This window comes from Spea bombifrons, chromosome 11 (genome assembly GCF_027358695.1).
Source record: "Spea bombifrons isolate aSpeBom1 chromosome 11, aSpeBom1.2.pri, whole genome shotgun sequence".
NCBI lineage: Eukaryota > Metazoa > Chordata > Amphibia > Anura > Pelobatidae > Spea > Spea bombifrons.
The window spans coordinates 30,199,238-30,221,749 of NC_071097.1; positions in this window are offsets into that span (position 1 = coordinate 30,199,238).

A 22,512-nucleotide genomic window follows, 5' to 3' on the forward strand; every position below is an offset into this window, starting at 1 on the left:
CTTGGCTGCCCCTCGCTTCCATTCCATTTGAAGTTCTGTAATCCCTATATGGTTTAGTTACACTTGATTTCTTTTTTGCACATGCCGTGGTACCAATGGGACAAGAGTAAATTATACAAAATAATAAAGACTTTGCTTGCTCTAATAACTTTGATAATGACTTATACCTGATATTAGCGGCAGAAGTATATTTCTGTGCGAGAAGAGATAAGAAAACTAAAAGAGCTAAGAATATATGATAATTACCTCCAGAATTTATGATTTTATATATATATATATATCTATATATATATATATATATATATATATATATATATATATGGATAGATATATATAATGTTCTATTAATGTCCATACGCACAGGAAACGAATCCCAGTTAGTGGTGGGAAAGTCTCCAAAAAGGTCACAAATTGCCCCATTTCTTCGCTATGGGTAAAGGTCTATTCTACAATTGAAGAACAGGCATTTAGTAGGTGATTCTCAATACTTTTATTGTACGAGTTACGTGAGCCGGATGGAACTATTAACTTTGAATTTTAATGCCCTTCAATCATCTTGATCAACTTAAAAATATATCCTTAACCTGTTGGCACGATCCGCATAAAGCCAGGGTATACGGATCAGTTTTAATCTGGCTCAAGGTGAAGATGCTTCGGTGCCATTTAACGTAACATGGAAAGCTTCTCAGATTTAGATCTGCGGTTACACGCGCTACTTAATATAGAAGCAGCCTGTTTTTAAATCAACAGGCTTCAATTTAGAAAGATGAGTAAAGTCTTTCTCAATCAAAGGGGAATTATCGCCTTAGAAGAAGAAAAAAGATGCGCTAACAAGTTTTGATTTAGCTGAAATTAACAAGATCCCCATTTAGGTGATTTAAGTCCCCCCACAGTTCGTCTCTTCCTCAAAGGAAAATTATTTTAAGCAGCTTGTGATCCATGCACACATTTAGAATATTTCGAGCTTAGCCTTGATTATTCAAGCTACAGGCAGAAAGTTTTTGCATTCGGAATATTGCATTTAATGACCCTGCAAACACCACAGTTTGATAGAAAATCCGCGGCGTTTCTTCGAGGTTCAACTCAAGCTGATGAAAAAATGAAATTGCAGGGCCTGATTTCATGTAAAAATGACATTTTACAGATGGAAACCTGTGAATATCTGGTGAAATGTAATTATCTTATTCAAATAAATGTGTCTTTTTTTTTTTTTTTGGAATGATCAAAATATTTAAGTGAGAAATCTATACTGAGATATTTTCCGTTATATTTAATATATTAAATAAACTGCTTGCCAGTAACTCCCTTTGGCTGCATTTTTATTATTTGTTGGCCGTGTTATTTCATTTTCTTGTTTTTCCGCCATAAAAATCTGTATTGATTCAATATCATTTTATTGTCATTAAACGCTGTGATTGAACATAAAACACTTGGGCATTCCGTTTAGACAGTCGCTATTTGGTTTGACAAGTTCCCAGAGTGAGTGGTGGATCTTGGAGCGAAGGAATGGAAGAGAAGCCGACTGAGATGGAGAGGAAGAGAGAGAAAGTTATAATTATTGAGGCTAACATGGGATAGAAGCAATCCTTGTGTTAGGCAGCACTCTAATTCTTGGTGTCTCCACCAGATAGAAAACAACAAAAATAAAATAAAACGATATAACTCACCATTTAGTGAATTGATGCGTTTATTCCACCACGTGGCAAGGTTGGGATCCACCTACTGGGCTTGAAAAAGATGGTGGAATAAACACGTCAGTGAGTTTTGAGCTAAATTGTTTTATTTTAATTTTAACATAAGATAGAGGCCTAAGGAAGCCACCAGGAGGAAAGGATGCGTCTGACAAACCAAACATATTAAAAAGGAGATAAATCTAGATAGAAGGGAGCAAGTAAGCCTAAAGACAAAAAAAGAGAGGCAAGTGCTATGGTCGAAAACGGTAGGTTTCAGAAAGGGAGCTGGCAACAGTCACTAACCCTGATGGATATCCATGAGTGTGCTAGATAAGATTATAACAAGTGACAGTATACTGGGGCAACTCTGTTTCTGGGGGTGCAGTCAGCGAAATTAGCATTGGGGATTAGCAAATAGGGCCTGAATGCAGATGGATAAGGGTATCTGGCACTTTAAGGCCAGCGGCCACTAAATGCCGTAAGTATGACGCTGCCTGAATATGCATTGCCACACATTACGGGTTTTTCGCACTTGCAGCATGTTACTACCTGTATTAAGCCGGCGGCTGCACGCGGCAGGAGCCAATCTGCTGCTGAAACGGCTGCAAGGGTAATATATTTGGGGAATACTACCTGTGTGCCAAATGGTCTGGACGGGCTTTTTACCAAACTCCAGATGGCCCAGCTACACACCCTATAAAGCAAGCACAGAAAGTTTTCAGCTAGAATAAAGGTTGCCTAAAATTCATGGCTACATTCTGCCCGAAGTGCTGGCTTCAAATAGAAGGCTTTCAGACCCATATTCTTCCATATGATCAATTACCCCTCTCGCCAGTCAACCCACTGAAGAAATATCATCTCACCCATAAGGAGAACGTTACAATGCTACGGGTATTTCTGGGGAGGAATTATAAAAATATAGGATCTGTTACACTGGGAGAATAAAAAAGATTCTGGCAAGTGTTTGAGTTAGGCATCAGTCGCAAGTACATTTAACAGAACTGCTGAGATTGGCAACAAAATTCTATGAAAACTGTAAGTGTATTGTCAAGCAAGAGATGGATGAATAGGGTAGACAAGCAAAAAGCAGCGGGTGGTGGATTCATAAATATCACCGGCAAAGCAGTGACAGGAATGGTATGGTGGGAAGGCACAGTAGGGCTCCCGCGCTTACCTTTCCACTGCAGGTAACACAAATAATACAAACTATCCATCCTCCGTGCACTTTATTGGTTTGCATCGAATGTCTTTGTCTTCATGGCGTGCTGTTACATTAAGGTTTTGTTAGCCCTTCTGTGCCTCTCCTAATAGCACCGCACACGCGTCTCATCAAGATCCTCCAAAGGTGGCTACAGGACATCCAGTGTATATTTACTGGATGTGTGATGGGAATAAATAATGAAAACCAGGTTATAGTACATTAAAATGTTGGATATAGGAGTGTAATATAAAGTCCTTGTGTTTAAACGGTCAACTCAAATTCCAATTTGTGGTTCAAGGCCACGGGCGTTTAAATGCAGCTCAGTATTTGTTTTTATTTTAATTCTAATTCACATTTATTTATATAATTTATTTCTGGAAGCAACCAATTGAAATGCTATCTATCTATCTATCTATCTATCTATCTATCTATCTATCTATCTATCTATCAATCTATCTATCTATCTATCTATCTATATCTATCTATCTATCTATCTATCTATCTATCTATCTATCTAATGTAATCTCTATTGAATATACAATCCAGATTGTTGATAGCTGCAGCTCTTTAAATGAAGGAGAAAAGTTCACTTCGTTGGCCAAAGTAGAGCATCAGCCTCGTATCATTTTTTTTTTCTGAAAACAAGATTTATTGAAGATCTGTCTGTGAAAATCATTGCGGTGTGGAACGCTTTACTTATAGATTAAATTACTGAATCATGCCCGGCTACATTTTTCATTACAAAATATTGGCTGGGAGAGTTTGACCTCATAATCTCTGAATTTTAAACAATAATCACACCGGTAACTGAAACAATGTTCATATGGAAGCCTTCCAGATTATATCACGAGCGCAGAAGGGGTCATTTTTCATTGCAATGCATTCTTCGAAGTGGAGTGACTTTGACTCGATTGTTCCTTGCAGTTCACGTAGTCTTCTGTTCTATGATCGAAAACTTGACATTTCATAGACAGTTCTATCATTTTTACCTATCAATTATTTTTCCAGCATATCATATATGTGTAATATCATATTTTCTTGTGAATTTCTGAAATTGCTAAAACACAGGACAATTTAGGCATTTGTCCGGCCAATATAAAGTTAGGGGAAATTAGCAAATAAGAATCAATATTGTATAGAAATTTATGGGATTTCACCAAGTTCCGTCAAACGTGATTTATTGTAGAAACCAGGTTTATTTTACCTTACTGGATTGGGAGATGATTTGACGGACTGGGTTAAAGAAGTGGAAACTCAAGCTGGATTTTGGGTCACCTGCATATCAGACAAGTATCTACTTTTCCTGACCCCTTGGGTGCTTGGCACAAAAGTGAGCCAAGCCACTATTTTTAGCTGCTAATGGCTTTTTAAATGGCTGATAAGGAGTCACCATCACTGTTTGCTGCCAGGAAACCTCTTAAAGGCTAAAAACAACAGCTGTGGACCCTTAATAAATAAATTCCTATGGCTCCGCAGCTCAACGTGTAATGCGAAGAATGAGAAGGAAATCAATGTACAAAAATTGCCGTGTAGCCTAAAATCTACCATTTTTTTTTTTCTTCATAAATCTCTAGTGGGTAGTTAATCCCAGTACGTTTGAGTCGTACTGGTAGACGCGAATTGGTTTAATAAAAGAAACAGACAATTCTATGGATCAGACCAATAAAAAAAAAGGACTAATTTTTCATTTTGTTTGCATTGTCTACATCAGCCACATCACTGCCTGCTTTCACTGCTTACTGTCATTGTTTGATAGTATCGATGCAACTCCAAGTTTAATGATCTTGTTTAGCATTAGTGCTTTGCTGATTTTCAACTTTTGGCACAGTCATTAGTTACAAAGAGTAATTATTTTTTTTTCCCACTAAGTCATTTTTTTAAATGGCTCCAGGCAGCCTTATTTAGAGAACAAGGAAACAAAATATCCATGTAAAAGAGTTAATCGCAAATTACTAATTATATTCCCTTTTAAAGATATTGCGAAATATTATCTCCATAACCAGAGAAAGGTCTGCTTGTCTACAGCTTCTGCACGGTTGTTATGCCCCAGTCAATCCATCACAGAAGTAATGCTTCCCGCTTGTAACGCTGGGAAAGCATATTTTTCTTGTAACAAACACTATGACCCTTTATAGGAGAGTGGAAAGGTTACAAGGTATCAAGGCTGAGAATTGCGTTAATAGCGCCGGCTTACTATTTTCTTTTTTCCACGGTGTAGTTAAAAATTGAACCATTATTATATTTAAAATTAAGACTGTAGCTCTAATCACAGATCATGTTCTATCATATTTAACCCCTTAATGACAAAGCCCGTACATGTACGGGCTCAAAATGCATTGTTTTCAATGGGTTTAGGGACCGCCTATTGTCCTTAAGGGGTTAAAATACAAACTTCTGTCAAGCATTAAACAATCTGTCCTTAACCTCGCATTTCAATAAATGTCATTGTCTTCCGAGTCGAGAAAGATAATTGGTATTTACGAAGCCATTTAAAATATTACAGCTGAGCTTTCTACAAATGGCCATTTTCATTTTATTGCAACAATCACTGCTCGTTTGTTACAACTTTGCAAACCGTTCGCCCATGGGGTTGAAGAAGCTTACTTAAAAAACTGCCAACAAGTCCAGATGAAGACGTGTTTCTCAAACAGAAATTCTAAGCTCAAACATTATTATCATAGCCATTATATTATATGTGTTTATCTTGCTATAAGGATGCTGAGGTCTTCTACTTTATATATGTATTACTCAGAAATGGCACCATAAAGCAGGGGCTTCTTATGTAAAACATGGGCAGCCCCACTAAGAGCAACCCAGTTCAATACACCAACCTACAGGGGCAATTTTCTTAGTGCCCTTTGCTAGCAAACCCCCACAGAAAGGTGTTTGTGACCATATCTCTTCACTTTTCCATGTCTTTATTCCGGAGGGTTCTAGGTTATGACATAATTTGAGGTAGGAATCCCAGCTTCCTTTTCAGAAAACCACTATGGGTATGACTGCCACCAACGGCAACTCCAGCAACACCAACTAATACATAGCAGATAATAGCATGAGAGGGCGCCATGTTCTCAGAGGCCCAGTATTTTAATCCACCGTGGGGGGAAAAGGTAGGGTTCTAATGTGGAACCCTATTTCCTTTGAAGCATACTAGGTAGTGAAAATAGATAACAATGGATCCTGAAGAAGCAGTATACTAGAAACTGTTCTGTAATACACAGGTTTTGCCCCTCCCCCATTGTGAAGAAATTGAGAAAATGGTTCCTTTAGATATACAGTAATCAAAATATTAGTAATCATATTAATGTCCATGGTATTTATGTTAGAGCGGCTCCTCCGCAGAAATGAATTTCTTCCAGTCTGGTCATAAATGTGGGGATTTCTTTTATTTTCTGACACATGACATTTCAGAGTTACTCCTAGGTAGACAGTGACAAATGGAGCAGTATCTTCACAAGTACACGTTGAAACTGGAGATGTCCAGTGAGCCAAGAGCAAAAGACGCCAGGCTTGACCTGGTTTTGACCCTGATTTCTAAGGACATTTTCACCGCTATTCACATATCAGATTGGATCTTTGTTATTATGTAGCATCCAGTTCCTGTAGTGATTTGCTAGTGTCTCCACTATGACCCCGACGGGGTTGTTGCTAGGTTCCAAAAATATAAAAACAGTTATTATTATTAGACAAAGTGCACACATTTTACCATTTCTGCAATTCCTTTTTAAAATGCATTTAATACTATACATTATTTTATAAATATTGTATCAATAATTGTCATGTAAAAAATGAAGCCAGCTATGATAAAAGCAGAAGTAATATTCCTTAAACCCTATGTACCTTTACCCAGCTGCTTTTCAAGTTACTTGGGTGCTTGTGAATTCCCTCCTCATATCAAAGCAGTTCCACTTGGAACACGGACAGCCTACAGAAATACCCAGGTGTCCGTGTGTCCAGTGTCCTGTTCATGTAGGTGTGCTTAGTTTATTCTACTTGTTCTAACACCTTCTCAATCTAACACCATACACTAACACACAATCACTCTAACACCATACACTAACACAAAATCACACAACATACACTAACACGTACATATACCCATTCTCTCTCGTCCCTTCTATACCCCTCTCCCAGCCACCAATAACCCTGGTCTCCTAGAGTTTCTAAAATACATAATGGAGTTAAAACAGATAACAATGTGTCTAATATATACATAATTTCAATAATCTAGGCAAAAAAAACTTGCCAATTCTGGCCAGGAGAAAAAAAGCATCCTTCATGACTCCATCGGAATATAATATGTTTTAAATGATCTATACCCATGATAAGCCTTTCTTGCCAAAAAAAAAAATCATATTTATTTAAAAAGCCTATAGTCACCACTTTCGTAAGAAGTGCATTCTAGAATGTTATTCCCTGTTTAAGATCCACAGCTCTTCTAAACATATTAAGTGGGATCTTGCTTTCTGTCCTGCCGGTAGAATTTCCCTCACCAGGACCGCATTTGGATCTTGAATGTATTAAGTGCAATCCTGGTGCAAAGTGGTCAACACAGTGTAATCACCATAGCAACAAAAGGATAGTTCCTGCTGACGGAATGCAGAAAAAAATGCTGGTTTTAGGTGCAGAGAAGCGTCTTGGTAAATCTTTTTTTTTTCACTTTTGCACTTAAGAGACATTGATAAATGCACCATTTCTAAAAATACTCCAGAGGACACTGAAATTACATCTTTACTCTCCGTAGATTTGAGAGTCATTTACATTAACACAAACTCGGCTGTACGTTCAATGAAGCATGAAGCAAGGCACTAAACAATTACTACAGTGTGTCACCGGGCCCACTCTCGACTTATATCACCTTAAAGGTGGACCTGGGATTTGAATATTATCCGTTCAGTCTCACAGAACTTGCCTTGCCATTTTATGTGCTCTCTCAGATATTTAAGACAGTTGGGGCTTTGGAACTATTCATGTCCCTTCAAAACAAATCTATTAGATCCATCTAAGATCTTATTTTTAAAGAAAATTACACTAACCTTACACTTTTTAATGTTTACCCCTTTGAAGTTTCTCTCACTTTTGATACATGTACAAAATATAGGTTACTGCGTTTAATTATATGTTGCACTTAATTATACATTTATAAAAATACAGCCACTGTGGAAAGTCTAGCATATAGGCGTAACAATTATAGTCGTAGGGCTAGCAACTGCAAACGGGCTCGCCGTTTTAGGGGGCCCATGCGACCCCCGCTACCACTTGTCTGCCCCTATAAAGCCGCAGCACAGGAATTGTACAGATCCTCTGATCTCTATCCCTGCATGCTGTGTCTGATTGATCCAGTTGGCAGGAAATTACATCACATCCACTTCCTACATGCTGAATCAGTCTGCACACATCACCAGACAAGCTGTTTGGGGACAAAGATGACACAGGCAAGTTGTTTGGGGATAAAGATGGCACTGACCAGCGGTTTGGGGGCACTGGCAGTGCTGTTTGGGAGAAAGATGGCAGAGGCAAGCTGTTTGTGGTACATAAAACCTGTCTGTGGGAAAGATGGCACAGGCTAGCTGTTTGGGGGCAAAGGTGGCACTGATGGACATATTGGTTGGTGAAGATGGGATATCCCTGAGGCAATTTGTGCAATGGTTTCTAGCTAAGCCCCTGTCTAGGCACCATGTAAATGATTCCAATGGAATTAATAGCTATTAAAAGCGGTTTTAATACGTAATAAATTACAAATATGTATATAGCTATTTAGATGGCTTGGTTTAACTACCATATCTTTCAATTTCTTGTGGAACATGGACAAAACACAGTGCATATCAGGGCCGGACTTTGCGATGAGAGAGCGCCCTGGCCCTTTAAGGCCAGCGGCTGCCTGATGACATAAGTGCGGCTGACAGCCTTATGTAGCATGCAACCGGGCATATCTAGATGCTGACCACGCGCTGCAGCACCCAATATATATCCGTGTGTGTGTGTGTGTGTGTGTGTGTGTGTGTGTGTGTGTGTGTGCGTGGCGCTGTAGGCCACGGGACATACTGGAAAACAGGAAGAATTGTAGTTCATTGTAGTACAAGCTATTAGTAAAAACACTTGGAAATGTAGGAAATAGCCAAACGTTTAGTATGCTCCCCATGTGGACAATGTCAAAGTAGCAATATGTCCCTGTAAAGCATGCCTGAATCACTGACAAAATGACTTGCTAGTACCTGTAAATACATTGAAGATATTCAGACAATGACAATCCATGAAAAAACTGCTGACAGGTGCATGCACATGGACAGCTAACGCGAGCAACTTGTACAAATAATACACATTCCAGAAGCAAAGAAAAGACAATTTTACTGCATCCATGAGTTGACGTAGTCTGTGTCCATCACAATATTTCAGTCCCATGTTCAGATAGCCATTAACCCAGCTTTAAATCCATATTCAGCTGATTCAACAAACCCTACAATGTGTTGCCTGATCCTCTGAGAATTAGCTCAAGCAAGGCATCTAATCATTACTTTTATCATTACTGCTTACAAAGAGGTCCCCGATGAGAGGATTCCTACTTCTACTGGACTTCATTAACCTGCATTTTTCCTTCATTTTACAGATAGTTGCCTGCTTATTTGCAACTCATGACTAACCATTAACATTGTTTGTGTCTGAACGGCAAATGAACTTGAAAACAGCGAACGTAATAACAAGTGGAACATGTCTCTGGCTCGTTTCAGACTTAAGCATTAAACTAATGGCTGAAGCTCTTCTTTCCCCAGATAACCTCAGAGGATGCTCTGACTTACGCCAATATTGGCTACAAACCACAATACGGTTCTTTTTTTTTCAAGCCTTCCATTCTTAATTGTGTAAAAGAGAAATGTCTCTAATTATTAGAGGATGCCTACACTTGTTTAATACAGCTACCCTTTGCTCAAAATTCAGCATCACCAGAACACTACTCTCCGCAATCAAGGATGTTTCCAAATTCATGATTTATTTTTCAAAATCACAATAATTAGATTCACAGGCACTGGTAACTAAAACCTGCAACTTTTAGTTAACAGGGCCTCATTAACTCCCTAGCTTCTTTATATATTGGTGAGACCGCCAACCCATACAGATAAAGAATCAATCTGTTGGACCACACAGAGAATGAGGAAATTCATTAGGACCCTGGTCGTAGAGCTCAGCTAGCCAAACCACGGCCAAACCAAACCTAGTTCACTTACTGGCCTCAGCGAAGCTGGTATTCCTTGTGGGCATCATAAGGACGTTCATAAGGACCAAAAACATTAGACTGCTTGCTGATTCGCATTCCTCCCTTTTTGACATTGGCTTTCCCAGCTACACCTAGGCATGGTACAAAGTTAGGGTTCTTCTTGACTGTTCCTTCACACTTAACCCCCATAGAAGGGGCTATTGGGAGCGTACATGCCCCTAAAGCGTTTGCAATTATGGAAGCCTCATCAGCCAAAGGTATATACAGATAAAGAAAACAGTTAAATTTCTTTAAGGCTCTTCTTTTTTGCCAAGAGGGCGAAAGGACTTGTCATTAAAAGATGGAATTAAAAAATTACAGATTGGTGTCCTAACTTGAATGCTTTTTCATGGCAGATAAGCTTTAATCGCATTGTTGACTTCGAAATATTTCTTACAATGCACAAATATTAAAAAAAAGGCAAAATTTTGTAATGAAATCACTGTTTGAAATTTACAAGTTTTTGATAGTTTTTTTAAAACTTGAGATTTATGGAGGATCTTCCGCTTTGCTGCATTTTACAACGTTGAGTTTGTGATTCAGATATTTAAAATTCATTGGTATCATTCGTACTCTGGCATTGTATTAGCACAGTTTTATTTTTATTCCTGTTCCAGATGTATAATTGTTCTGAACAATACTATTTAACTGGATATGCGTGTGAACTCCTGTTAACCCCTCCGGATTGTAAAAGCGCACTAGCCTTGCCCCATCACAACTTCGCTCAACCCTAATCTCTCTGTTATAAAGTCTGTAATTATTACTTCCATGCAGTACTAACACAGATACTTCAAACATAAATGTAGCAACAATAATTAAGTAAATAAGTAACCATATACACTGTGTTAAATCGCGCGGTTCCTTTACTTTGCAAAATTATCAAATATCTCAATGAAAACATCATTACCAAGGTCACCATTAACTCGCCAAACACTTGTAAAATACATCAAATACATCAGCTATGGCTGCCGGAACTTTCCGGCAATTTCCTGTGCCTGACCCGGATTAGAATTATCTATATGCCTACACGGCAGATCATCAGATTTAATGACATGCTATAAAAATATAACGTCCTCCGAAAGGTTCCTGGTATCGGATATCTTGCGGTGCTACGTATCAATTATTTTCATGAAGAATGTTAACACGGTGATTATGGATTTTAACAATTGCTTTGAAGATTCGGTTTCCTAGGTGCAAAGAGCGCAGAGGCCCTCCATCATTAGGCCTTTGCTTTGCGATGGAGCTTCAGAAGACATAATGTGGACAAGACCTCCCTTTTTTGTCATTTCTTCCAACTTTTTGCAGCGACTGCACTTATGTCTAATAAAAACTCAACAATAATAATGATAACGTACCTCGATAAAGTAAATTATTACACGGTTTGATCTGTGGACACACTATGTGTTTTATTTTCCTCCTTTTCTTCAGTGTAACACAAGAGAAGGCACTGATAGGTTGTTGCCGTACAAACGAAATAAACTTTTTACAGAAAAGAATAGGAAATAATAGACTATGCTTATTTGCTGAACATTCTAGAGGGGGCTATTCATGTTTTGTCTAATTAAAACAGTCCGTTATTCGTGTGTTACACTAAAATTTCTTTTCAACCTCTCCTAAGTATATTAATTTCAAGAATTCATAATGAAGGGAAAAAAATGTATGGGATTAAATAATTGTGCCTGAATAATAACTATAAGTGACCAAAGAAACACGTTGGAGTTACACTAGACTCTGGCGGTGTTTTGTACGTTAGTGCAAGCGTCAACATGTTTCCATTAATTAAAACAAGACCACGGGGTGGCAACGGCGGGTTTGCCCAGGGGGGGAGGAGGCAATTGCACCCCGGGATGGTCCAAATTCTCTAAACAGGGCCAGTGTGAGTTGGACTGGGCTACTTGTGGAGGCAGTAAGGCTGCGACATTGTTATGTGACCATGCAGTAGTAGTAGGCCGACCATTTGCGCTGTATGTGTAAATGTGTGTTAGTGTGTATGTGTTAGTGTGTGAGTTCTTATGTGTACGTGAGTGAATGTCTATGGTGTGTTAGTGTGTATATGTGTGTGTGAGAGTCTATGTTTGTTTATGTATGTTAGCTTGAGTGTGTAAAGTGTGTTTGTGCTGGTGTCTATTTTAGTTACTGTATGGAAGAATCCAAAAATTACCGTTGGGGATGAGTCCGCTAATCAATGTAATTTACCGGGTGAAAATCCAGCATTTACCTCATGGCGCAGTTAACAAAAGTTAGACATTGTTATGTGTGCCGTGCAGTAGTAGACCGACCATTTGGGCTGTGTGTAAATGTGTGTTAGTGTGTTACTGTGTATGTGTTAGTGTGTGAGTTCATATGTGTACGTGAGTAAGTGTGTTACCTCATGGCACAGTTAATAAAAGTTAGACGTTGTTATGTGTGCCACGCGTAGCAGAGGAGTGAATTACGTCTCTTAGAATGTAGAAAGTTCTCTAGAATAACCCAGAACGTAAGGCAGAGGATACGGAGATGTTATTTCTTTAGGGCATAACATTTAGTTCTGAACTGTTGGTTTAATTATAAGGAAGATTGTTTAAAAAAAAAAATCCTCAAAATTATTGCTCGTATTATTTGGGTGGTGATTAATCACTTCCATCCACATGCCTTGTTCATTTAAGCATTTGTGAGACAGGCCTCCTGATTGCCCATCACTGCTAAATGTCAACGGTTCCTTCTCCCTTCCAGTTACAGATGAATTGTTACTTAGAGATATTTCATCCTTTAATGCCTAATGCTTGAACCAGAGCATGCGTTCCAGAGAGGTTATGTTCCCTTCATTCGTCTGCTGTCCTAATGTCCTGCTCAAATATCTCTTTAGCCCCAGATCTCAGTTTTCACATAGGGTTCAAATGCCCGTCCATTTTCCCTTCATCCTCCGGCCCAAGACCTTCATTACCCAAGCCCTTTTTGATTGATGAGGCCTAGGGAGCTCCGACTAAAGGAAGATAAATGCATGGCAGTCACACTAAATTTACATGCCGTTCCTAATACTCAACTGTTTTACTTAAGGAGGAGAGAGAGGTTGAGGGGCAATTTTGTTATTACTGGATCTTCCAAAGGTTAAGAAAAACATGGCTGGCGATCTGTTGATAGAATAATGAGGATGTTATTAAGCAAACTTTTCAAAATCATTTATTTGATAATATGTAGGTCGATTATGATGGGGACTGATGCACAGCATCTTTTATTTATTTTTTTTTATTGTACAAAAATATAAAACAAGCATAAATAGAAAGACAATTCTAATCATTTAAAAATGTTTAAAAATGAAGTTGGAACTGGCTGTTTGCTGGGACTGATTCCAGAAATTGCGTGAAAGGCCAACAAAGACTAAGATACATCCACAATTAATAAAGGTTAAAATATAATATAGTTGTGATAAGAAAAAAATAATAATAAGTTATTTTAGGTCACAGAATGATCTGACATATGCGAATAAATTATGATTACTCACTTGAAAAACCAATGCATTTACCACCAGGTCCTGTCATTTATTAATAGTAATGGCATTATTTATTGAAAGCGTTCTTCTCAGATGTTGCTAAATGTGCATCGCAAATTGTGCCGCTCTTCCATCAAACGTATCCAGTGATCTGTTTCGGATATGTACATTAGTCACTTGGAATGGTTTTATATGAATTAGGCATAACTAAATATAGGTCTAAAAAATGTGGAAACCATTGTAAATTTTGAAAGACAGTAAAATGTATATATATATATATATATTTATATATATATATATATATATATATATATATATATATATATATATTTGGAAAGTGTTAGAAGGATCATAATCACAATCTATGCTAACCACCTCCGGTGCCAATATGGATTATCTGTATTAAGCCGGTAATGTCCATTTAGATGTATGATAGAGGCTTCAGCTCTCTCTGGGGCAGTATGTTATGGAATCTTATTATAAATGTCTTTAGGGTCTTAAGAAATCCATTCATTTTATCAATGCTTGAAAATTAATAAAAATCATAAGAAAAATAAATTATTATTATTATTATTATTATTATTATTATCTTTTATGTATATAGCGCCATATAGTCAAAGGGTAAGACAAAACTAGAATTGGCAGACTAAGACAAACCAATACTTTAGGTGAGGAGGGCCATGATCCCAAAGAGAAGGAGAATAACAGACAATGGTGAACAATAGAATTACTTAGTCTTAGTAACTCAGCAGGACACTCTGACTCTAAACTTTATAGAGGAATGGACTTCATTGCCATAAAGAATCAGCTCAGTGTGGTGTGTAAACATGGAAATTCACCCAAAATATCACATGACTGAGAGCAATGGCGGCCTCAAGGAGTTTATTGGAACAAAACTAAATCAAACTAGGTTTTGTCAATGCCGGATTTAATTTTCCTCTTTAAGTAATCTCCTTATTTAATAAGGAGCTTTTATTGGGGTGTATATTCAACAATGTTATTTTTTCCCTAATGGCTGAAGTCAGACCCTACTACCTCCAAACCGTCCAGGTCAATTATCATACTAGAATCTTTTTTCCAAATATTTCCATGTTAAAGGCAAAATATTTATATTTGTTAGTTTGCCACATAATTTACATTTTATATCTAATCCATCTAAAAGTATGTTGTCTGTTCATGTGTCTTGCTGCACAGTCTTCGCTTTATCGTCTTCCATGTCCATTTACTTTGGAATTTTGCTTCGGTTACTGTAAAAATAACTATATCATTCTTGGAGGTAATTTCCTTATTGAAAAAGAAAACTTTCATAATCTCCACCCTTGTTTTGCCGTGACTTATGACATTATAACATTCTTACTTAATAGATGATGCTATATATTAATCCTTACCCATCCATATATCAATCAGACAAGTTATTATGTTGCATTGAGTAACGCTTTGGAATGTTACGCAACAAATCAGCGTTCTTGGGCTGTTATATTACTAGGGTAAAGCAGCACTATTCCACGGGCCCTTTATGGATGTGAAGCCATCTCAATGATGTTCTTTCACTTACCGCATTTCTTAATGGCCTGTACCAGGTCTGTAAAATGCCATCAGCTTTTAACAGGGAAATTCTCCTGTCATATAATGACAAATGGTCTAAGAAGCCTGTCTCTTATTTCTTCAACATTCTAATCACGCTCATTTGGGGCTACTTACGCAGTGATCCAAAATGAATGTTCATTGCTTTCCGTGCAAAAAGAGTGACTAATGACTTTGGGATATTATATCTTACTCATACCTTAAAGAAGGCGATCCCTCATCATGTTTGCCAGCAGTTTGCACCTGTAAATAATAAATTTATAGCTACAGCTATTCCTTTTAATAATTTGTTCCACTGAAGGAAGTTCTATATAGAAGTGAACAGTTACGATGGGGACAATGCTACCTAGCTGGGAACGATGATGGGTTGAGCCCACTATTTTGGGGAGAGTGGACCCTCATCTCACCTGCATCCAATAATCAATGGTGCATTTGGTTGGATATGCCATTCTTGAAGATACATAACAGTCTCTCCTCTTTTTCCATTTACTTTTGATTTCCCCCACACCCCTAATTGTCTTGTTATATTTTTGAGATGGTAACTTGTACTTTTGAGGCATAGTGTAGGTCGCTGCAACACCTAGGGTATAGGGATCGCCAGAAGGCTTCTTGGTCTACAAATGGGCCATTGAAGCAAGATCTAATGACTGTTCTAATAGCTGCTAATAACATTTTAATATGCTGCGTGCGGCTCGTTTATACACACCCCTAGGTATTTCAATCCACAAGAGGATACGTACATGGAAATTGAGACCACCTTGCTTGTGTACAGAAATATAATAGATTAATAAAAAAAATACATACTGTTAAATGCATGTTGTTGTCTGTTTGGAAAACAAAGGTCTCCCAAATCTACAGTGTTTGCTTTGGAATCTTGAGACCATGTTGATAAATGCTGATGTAGCAATTTCTATGCTATTGCATGAATAATTAGATTCTGGGTGACATATTACATATATTACACATCAGTTTTGGATTATCCTAGCATTTTAATATGTTTTCCTGGGACTGTTGTAAGTTCAGATTCCATAAGAGAGCTTACAGAGCCAATTGCACATTCTTCTGATAGAGCGTTAGTAAATATAGGAACATCATAACTTTGATAGCTCTGTTATACTGTACATGCATCAGAAATTTTAGAACAGCAATTTTTTCTGTAACTATCAAGCTTTTAAGTCTAGGAGGACCGACTGATAACGAGTCGAGCTGAGACAGGTTCTGTACCATGAACAAACTCGCCACTAGCTTGGTAGAGCCCTATTGTCGTGTCCTATGTGGGTATACTGATAACAGATTCTTCATGATTGATACAATATATGTTAAAATTTAGTGTTCACACATTCATTTATAGTATTATAAGTGTACTAATTGACTTACATGTTCAGTGTCATGCTAACTTATACCCAAGACAATGGGTATATAAGACAGAGAAAAGCGAGTTGAGAAGAGGAGCCCTGCGATTCCTGAAAGACTGAACCCTACGAGTATGTTGCGAATTATTATCTTTATTGGCAAGTATTATACTTATTTTCACGTACTCCGCTTCAGAGGTTTCATTTTGTATTCCATTTTTTTATTGTTTATATTATTGATACATATTTTTTTTCGATAAACATATAAGTTTGATTCACCATTCTCAAGTCCTTGAGTATATTTGTTTTGCCCATTAAAACACGGATGCCAGCTCCCAGCATTAACATCCGTCTGCCGTCGATTACAGATAACTACTTTAGCATAGGAAACCAACGTTAGCCCGTGACACCTTCTGATAAATAATTAGATAACGTCAAGCTGGTTGCTGTTGGCCCCAAATAATTTCGTTTACTATACCTCTTCACCTCTCTCATCATTATATATTCCATTCAGCCGTCTGTTGGCGTCCCCTTGGTGTCTCCTTGTCTATTTGTCTTCCCTGTTCAATTCAATACTGCTTACACTTACTGTCAAATCTACAAATTAAATCATTCAAGAGCTCCGTTTGATCAAAAGAGGACTCTGCTGTCTTGTGTCAGTGGCTGATGCATTTTTAAGTAACATGTGCTTGACGTTTCATTGCTACACAGAAAGATCCACCATTCCTCTGCCGCATGCTGTGAAGCTGATTTATGAACGGACCGAGCTGCCAGTGAATTAGCTTGTGTTTCACCCCGTTGTTCAGCGGCTTATCTGTTTAAAAGTCAATGGGTAGGCTGTTGCTTCCCATACATGTCACGTTTATAGAATAAGCAGAAAAAACAACTCTCTATATTCTTTGGTAACCAAAAAAATGACACTTTGCGTAGGATTTTCTATTTCCCCCTTCATGAGTTTAATAAGATTTGCACAAGCGAATGAAGTCTCGCACCAGCACGACGGAATTAAAAACGGATGAAATGTCGGGCTAATTCTATTTTGCCGTGTTTTTGGGGTATTTAGGAGAAGATGGGCAAATGTCGAGCTAATGTGTATTCCATGGTAAAATGCTAATGATTGTGGCTTAGGCCCGATGTCTCGTTGGCTCAGCCCCGGCTTGTGAAGACTAAATGAGTCCGAGCCAGAGCTGAGTGGAAGTTCTTCATGAACTTGTCATGTTTAGCAGGTCGTAGGACTAATTGCTAGTAGTGAAAAATGGAAGCCAATAAATGCTGCCCCATATCGTGTACGTATAACGATGATCCAACGATAATCATAACTATCATACTAAAATGTAGCATATCTATAGGCGGTAGTGCAATTTTGGCCACCGGTTCATAAAAAAGACATCATAAAATTGGAAAGGGTTCAAAGATGAACATCAAAACTAATTAAAGGAGTGGGACATCCCAGCTATGAAGACAGACTTGGGTTTGTTTAGTTAGAATAAGTAGTGATATTAACATATACAAGTATATTCAAGTAGGAAGACCCTCCTGGTTTTTTTTTTCTTTTATAGAACTTTAGAGACATCCTTAAATGTTAGAGGGGGAAAAAAACCATTTCTTGTTAAGCAAATTTTTTTTTTCTTTTACAGTCAGGACAGTTAAGATGTGGAATACACGGCTAAGTGAAGTGATTTTGGGCAGATTCAGTTAATACTTTTAAAGAAAAGTTTGGATGTCTTTTTAACTCACACAGGCATTCAGGGTTACAACAGTTTTAGCAAAGGTTATGTTGATCCATGGAAAATCTGATTTGGAGTCAAGGAGGATGTTTTAACCTTGGATAAAAGTCTTGTGTGTTTTGTGTTTTTCCTTCTTCCGGATCAACAGATGTGGGCGCTTAGGAAGCTTTAATCTGGTAGAGTGAAGTCTGTTTTCAACCTATGTAATTTTTGTAAAAGAAATGTGATTTAACACATACTACAGAATTAAAGTATACAAGTTTATTCCATATGTTGTGGTACCCATTAATAGTAAAAATACATTGTAAAGTAACTTGGAGATTGTGCATTTCCTTTCTTTTTTTATTAATAAAAAATATTTTCTTTTTTTATTTGTAAAAAATAATGAAGCCCACGTGCTCAGAATGGGCCTTAGTGGGCCGTTGACTGTGTGCCGAGCAGGGATAGGTCCTGACGGCATTTTTTGAATGTGGGGGGAGGGGTTAATGGTGGGCTATTTAGGGGTTTGGCGCCAATGGAGCAGTCTCCATTTTGGCTCACCTGACACTCACTGTTTGTCCCACCCTCCCTCCCTATTCCTTTTGTGTGTGTGTTCTTCTGGTGTGTGTTTGTTGTCACGGTCGTGCGTTAGCTTACCAGGTATCTAGGGGGTTAATGCTGATGGGAGAGCATTGGTTTTGGGAGGTTTCCTGGTAGGTGGAACTGGGAACCTCAGGTTTGGGTTTGGGCATCTCGGTATGTCCTTCCCTGTGTGGTTCCTGGATAACCTGGTAAGCTTGGGATGGTTTACATTAAATGGTTAATGTTGAATTATGTTAATTTATGTTATTTATTGTTCTGTGTGTTGGTCATTGTCCTGTTAACGCACCTATTTTTTGGTTTTAGGTCTGCGTGGCAATGGCCTGCATTTAAATAAATTTCGGCTGTGGCCTTTTTACACCCAAAATCTATGGTTGTCGTGTCTTTATTGAGGGGATGGTTGGTTGGTTCTTGCAGGGGGCCTAGCCCGGGAGTCGAGGCTACTACAGTCATATTTTGTGTTATAAGTGCAGCCTGTTAATAGAAAGTAGTAGTCAACAGGTAATAAAAATAGTTATTTATATTTTTATTTTGGGGTACAGTGTGTAAAATAAACAATTCATAAGAATAAAACAGTCATTAAAAAGGCAGATAAAGTGTAGAACCATTTCAAAACCACTCGCCTTGATCAAGAGTAACCTATAAGGAATGTAAAGCGTGTTACCTTCACAGGTAGATTTACAAAGACGTAAAAAAATATGAGGGTGAAAATTCCATTTCAAATTTTATTCTGTGGATAAACATGTTTTTGAGAGAATGAATAGAAAATGTTGAGTACCAATGGGTTTTCATTACGCCCCGAGTTTTAATCTCTTATTTTATTTTCACTTTAGAAGTTGCAAATGCGATTATTAAAGGAATACAAATTCTGCTATATTAGGTCAATTCTGTAAATCTTAAACAGAAAGAAGACATGAATGTTAAGATTGATAGCAGGGGCTCCTTTCTCTTTGGAGGTTATGGCTTCCATTTTTTTCCTTCCTTTGAGTGAACACTATGGTGGTGATGAAGCAGTCGCACTCTTGATGGAGATCCATAATGGTAGAGACTTCAAGTTGGCCCTACAAGCTGGAGCTTACTGTTCTTTCTTATATTTTTGATGAAAATAACTTATGCTTTTCCCTTTTTTCCGATTTGGGTTGATTTATGGTTCAGGTTTTGTTTAGGTTGTATCCCCATTAAACGATGGAGGTGTCTTCCTTATGTTTTTGTTGTTTTGCACTTGTGTAGGACATGGTGACCCTGGGGACCATACTCTGCTTTAAGGTGATTATCTTTGGGTTAATGCCCTACTGAGCACTGTACCTTTTTATGGAACCAATAAAATGTCTTAAATGAAGAAAAGATTGACAGTGACGTAGTCTAGAAATACAGAATTTGTGTGCCTGACATAACCTGACATTTTATTTACACCAAATGGTGTGTCCTCAGAGCCCAACAAAGCTCAGGGGGGCATTTTATTATTTAGCGGAGGCAATTTGTAACACAATTTATAACAGGGAGTCCTCAAAAACAGATTTTCATGCAAACCAATCTAGAAAATGAAAACTGTACAACTTAAAGGCTATAATGGTAAAGAGAATTAGGAAATATTTTGTCAATGTCCCTTTAACAATATTATGGTAAAAATTAATTATTCTTTTTATTATTTGATTAGCATTTGACAGCAATGATTGAATATAGCATCCAGGGTGAATAAATGTATCATTTAATGAAAAATAAATAATGCATACAAAATCAATATTATACATAAAAATTACCATTCCACAAACTTTATAACAAGTGCAGTTATTTACATTTTTTTAATCATCGTTGCAGCTGCCTTGAAGATTGGCCATTACTAAAAAGCAAGGTAGACAAAATTGGCCGTTAACTAAAATAATATATAAATAATAACAAATAAATAGACTATAGATTTAAGATGATGTTTTTTAATTAAATGAAAAAAAATAATTAATTTAAATAGTCTATAAGTAAATTAATGGAACACACACACATTTTTTTTAATAAAATAATATTTTTAAGGGACGCTCCAGCCACCGTGTACTCGTTAAAGGGACAATCCAACCAGTCGCCCACCTGCTGCTGCCATCCTTACTGAAGACTGGGATATGACATCATTTTTACGTAAGACTGGGATATGGCATCATTTACCATGGCTTTGTGTCTTACCTTTTACAGCATCTTATGAAGGCTGTGCCCATTATAGTTTGCTATATTTGAGTGCCATTTATAGGAGCCGTTGAATGTCTGCCATTGATTGTCTTGCGCAAATTAGAAAAATCATCATTTTAAGAAAAGAAAAAAACAATCTACAGAATTATTATACTCTTTTGGAATGCCCATTTTATCAGCTCTGATGGAACATCCCAGTAAAACCAAGAGAGGGAATGATGGCAGAAACCTTCTCGCGTGTCGTACCAGAGACCCTGCGGACAAATGAAAAGCTGTAAGTAAATCAGTATTTCCCTAAGGAGCAACTGCCTTCCCTTTGCTATTCCACCCCTGTGGGTTAATCTCCTCCATAACAATGTGTATAGCTCAAATTCCTGCTTCCATACAAGATTGGTTATGTTTGCTCATTGATCTTTTATTAATTGCATTTTGTTATTGGCTTTATTATAAATTTATTATGCAAATAAATTAACACAACCCCATTTTTAATGAGCTTATTTTGTTTTAATTTCTGAAACCATCGATACCCCCCAAAAAATAGGATACAGTGTGACCACTTTATATCTTTACATGTTTACAAGAATACATTATTTACATACATGTGCATAAAGAGCACTTCTAGATACTGGTGCTAAATGTGGTGCAATCCCAGTGGAATGTTTCTTATTATTTGACCTCTTTTACCCCCATAGCATGACAAGATACTTCATACAGCAATCATGATATTATTTACAAAAACCATCATTTATGCTGGACCCTCCCAGCTCCGTCAAGATGAAATCACATTTTTTCTTGCTTTTTTAAAAACATTTTTTTAAAGCATACCGTTTTTTTTTTTTACATTTAAATAATTGTTTAGTTTTCCTATAACATCTTACGTTGACCATTTTGTTTGACATTACCCGTCACTCATTACTTAGCACTTCTTTCCCCGAGCAACTTCAATATTTTGCGAATGGCTCCCAAAAGTGTTTTAGTGTCAAACGCATTTTTTATGGCTTTACTAGGTTATTAAATGGCTCCTGATATTTAAAAAAGAAAATATATTCCTACGAGTTGTAATGTTATTCCCACTCCCTGCTGGCAGGTGCCTGGAGAGATATGTATCAACTGGATCCCATTTCTTGCGAACTTGATGGATGTAATTTCGGGACAGAGTGTAATAGACTTATTTAGAGTATATGCACTATGGCATTTTTGGAGCACTTTATGGTCTTTCCATCAAAAAGCCTTCTCCCCTGTGGTGCGACATGACTACGAGCTGGGGCGATCACTCATCCACGGCTGCTGACAAATCACAGTTTGGGGATTTCTCTAAATAACCAATTAACTTCATTCTCCGTGTCACTAAGCAAAAGGTCTGGGTGTATATTACCCTAAAGACTAGGACTGCCAATGTAGTGGTCCTCGAAGTTATAGGCTATAGTGTGAGCCCCTAGCATGTTCTCCAAATTTAAAAAAAAAATACTTGAAATATAGTTCATTTTTTATGTGTTAATT